Source organism: Solea senegalensis, unplaced genomic scaffold (assembly GCF_019176455.1).
Source record: "Solea senegalensis isolate Sse05_10M unplaced genomic scaffold, IFAPA_SoseM_1 scf7180000014043, whole genome shotgun sequence".
NCBI lineage: Eukaryota > Metazoa > Chordata > Actinopteri > Pleuronectiformes > Soleidae > Solea > Solea senegalensis.
Genome location: NW_025320949.1, coordinates 1464 through 4526, shown reverse-complemented (window position 1 = coordinate 4526; position 3063 = coordinate 1464). Strand labels below are relative to the sequence as shown.

The 3063-nt window shown below is 39.0% G+C and overlaps 1 long non-coding RNA gene across 1 annotated transcript; it reads left to right on the top strand.

Moving 5' to 3' along the window:
- Window positions 1-319: 319 nt before the first annotated feature.
- On the top strand, window positions 320-2633 carry LOC122760764. The gene is made up of 3 exons (XR_006358487.1): window positions 320-585; window positions 685-1082; window positions 2603-2633. It is a non-coding gene; the product is annotated as an uncharacterized LOC122760764 (long non-coding RNA).
- Window positions 2634-3063: the final 430 nt, after the last annotated feature.

Below are 3063 nucleotides of genomic sequence, written 5' to 3'. Positions count from 1 at the left end.
TCCATGTGTTTAATTAAAGAGATTTTTTTAAAAAAAACGGTATGTATTTCCAGTTCAACTGGATAAGGTGAAAAAACGCAGGATAATAATAAAGATAAAAAACAAACAAAATATTATATAAAAAAATTAAATACAAAACGTTATGACCCACTAGGGTTATTCTACAGATAATCAGGGCAAACTAGATGTACAGCTATTGTTATGATCCCCTTAAAACATTATTAGCCTCCTCAAAACATGCATTATTTTACTCCAGTATTTTAATTTAATTCGTAAAAAGGACAGCTGTTTTTGGGGGGGTTGAAAAAACCTTTATAAACTGAACACCAAAGAACAAGATTAACTATGCAAATTATTAACAATATAAATAGCCATAAATAGCCAAAGCTATAACACTTGTGTTTTCTTTGTAACAAAATACTGTTGAAAAACAAACAGAACTAAACTCCACTGTGGAGATGATTGGAGCATGTTGAAAATTCTTCTTCAATCAAGTTCTCTTACATTTACAAAGTAAATGAAATGGCTAGTGTTTCACACTGAGGTAACTGAGGCTTACTGCCTGTGCTGCAAACCACACATCAAGTAAGTAAACATGAAACAAATAAACAACTTCTTTCTCTTAAGAAAACCAAACTTGATTTAAGGGAGTTGAACATTCTTCTTCTTCTTCTTGTTCTTCAGAAGAGGAGGCTTGCTCTCTGTGCTGTGACAATGTCACCTGCAGTGACCAGCTTGTGTAAGGGCAGCTGTAGCATCACCTGTTTCTCCTTCAACACAGCTGCAGCTGTTGTGCTGCGGTGGAAAAACGTGACAACTGTCCTCACTCTGCCGAGGAGTCGGGACGTCTGGTGAACGCCCATCGCTCTCTGCGCAGCCAGATTAACGTATATGCGGTGAAAATCCGGCCGCTTCGACAGCATTGGCAATGTTTCTGCCGTTATCTGTTGTCACTTAAAGCACTTACAGCAAATTGTGTGGGTCTTGTCGACTACACGATTGCCGTCCTTTAGCTCCACCATGTAGCCCAAAAGTTGCCATACTGCTGACTGACATGAAGAGGGAGGATCCGCTATTTCTGGGTTGGTTGCCATGTTTCCTCACATTCTTCTTCAACTAGCTCAACTTTTGCAGGCAGGCGTCACATGATTCATTGGATCTGAACGGGAGGGATAACTCTGGGAGTTGGAAGGGGTGTGTCACGATTCTGCCTTCTCACACCGCGACACAGGATCGTGCATCTGAGTGTCGCGATTTCGGTTTCATATTGCATATTGTTACAGCCCTACTCATAATTCATTTAATAATTGCTTAATATTGTTTGTGCTATGTTCTTACCTTGTGGACCACATGGATTTGCCAGTGGAGGGTGTGAGGGTTGATGATTTTAAATGAACTTAGCTTTGTGTATTCAAAGTGAATGACTGAATACCTAGTTACATGACCCACATAACCAATAACCTCTGTTATGAATGTGATTCTAAACTTTTCATTTTTGAAAGTGACTAAAACTGTGAGGTGAGGTGTCAGGTGTTCTTCACTGCAACTTACATTCCCTTCATTTTCCTTTTCCCCTTTTACCAGCCAAACCACAACCTGTCAGAAGTTAGTAGCGTTGGCTCATACTTATGAGTACAAACACACAGACAAATACATTATGCTTACCTTTAAATAAAATGCCACCTTTCCTATGTGCCTCTAAGTGGCTCTGCAGCTTGGACAATTGTGTTGGTGTCACTTTTAGGAACAGGGGGCAGTGAAATTGCTTGCAGCATGACGTGCAGCGTTCAACTTTGGGCGTAGTGTCGGTACTTAAGATTGAAATATGCATCTGTAAGAGACAAATAATGTCGTAATAAGTAAAACAAAATGATATAAAAACTATATGATATAACTCAGTTTTCTTGGTCTTTGAGTAGGAAAATGGCACATTTAAGTGAGCACTATCGATACGATAACAACGCTAAAAACTACCCAAAAGTCCAAAACCCAATTCTTTCAAACTAATATAACTTTATATAGTCAATATATAGTGTGCAACATAACGTTCTAGTGAATAAAGACTGTTTCTGTTTCTTCGTATGACACAAAGTTGTTGTCACTTGACTTTTACTCACCTCGTCGTCTCCACACTTCTCATGGGGAACGAAAAATACGTGCTTCCGGTATGTTCGCTTTTATTTTGAAAGGCTTCGAATCAACTTCCAGTTCTGACCGTGCAGGAGACCTCACAGTGCAGGTCTGCAGCCAGACTGTCTTGGAACTTTGGGAGTAATCCAGGGTCAAAGTTGACTTGAACAAAACTGAGGTTATTCTTTTTTTGAAGTGGTATCAAATCCACATTTATGATTGAAATGTAATTGTACTTAGTACTTTTTGATGTCCTTGATGAACAAATATGCATGTGTTAATAAGTAATCCAGGATCTAATTGGACTTTTGCTCTCAAAACTGAGCTCATCAGCTGACTTGAATGCAGACAACAGCCCTTCAGTCACATACAGAGTAGCCTAGCACCATCTACTGGCACAAATATGTAAGTGACATGAACAGCAGGTTTCATAAAACACCTTCTCTGACAGAAAACTCCTGATGTGTTACAGTTTTCTCTCGTGTGATCACTGGACTGAACACAGATCCACATCAGACGTCCTCCAGGAAACATGAAGGAGATTTTCCACTCAAACTGAGAGGTAACTCTTTAAAGTGCTTTCAATATGATGCTTTGAGTGGAGCAGTGATAAGTCAGTGAGGAGCTCATTTGCACAAACTCATGACAACAACAAAGAGAAGACGTGCTTTTTATATATGAGGTTTACACTTTACAGTAGAAAACAAGTTATTCTCTGTAAATCTGTATATTGGGACGGTTTATTCAATTGAATTGTATTTGTATAGCGCCAAATCATAACATACATGATCTCAGGTCTGTACATCGACAACATCAAGGAGAGCAGAGAAACACAACAGTTCACACAATGAGCAAACACTAGTCATCAGTGGAGAGAAAAAACTCCCTCTTAACAGAAGAAGAAATCTCTGACAGAACCAGACTCACACATGT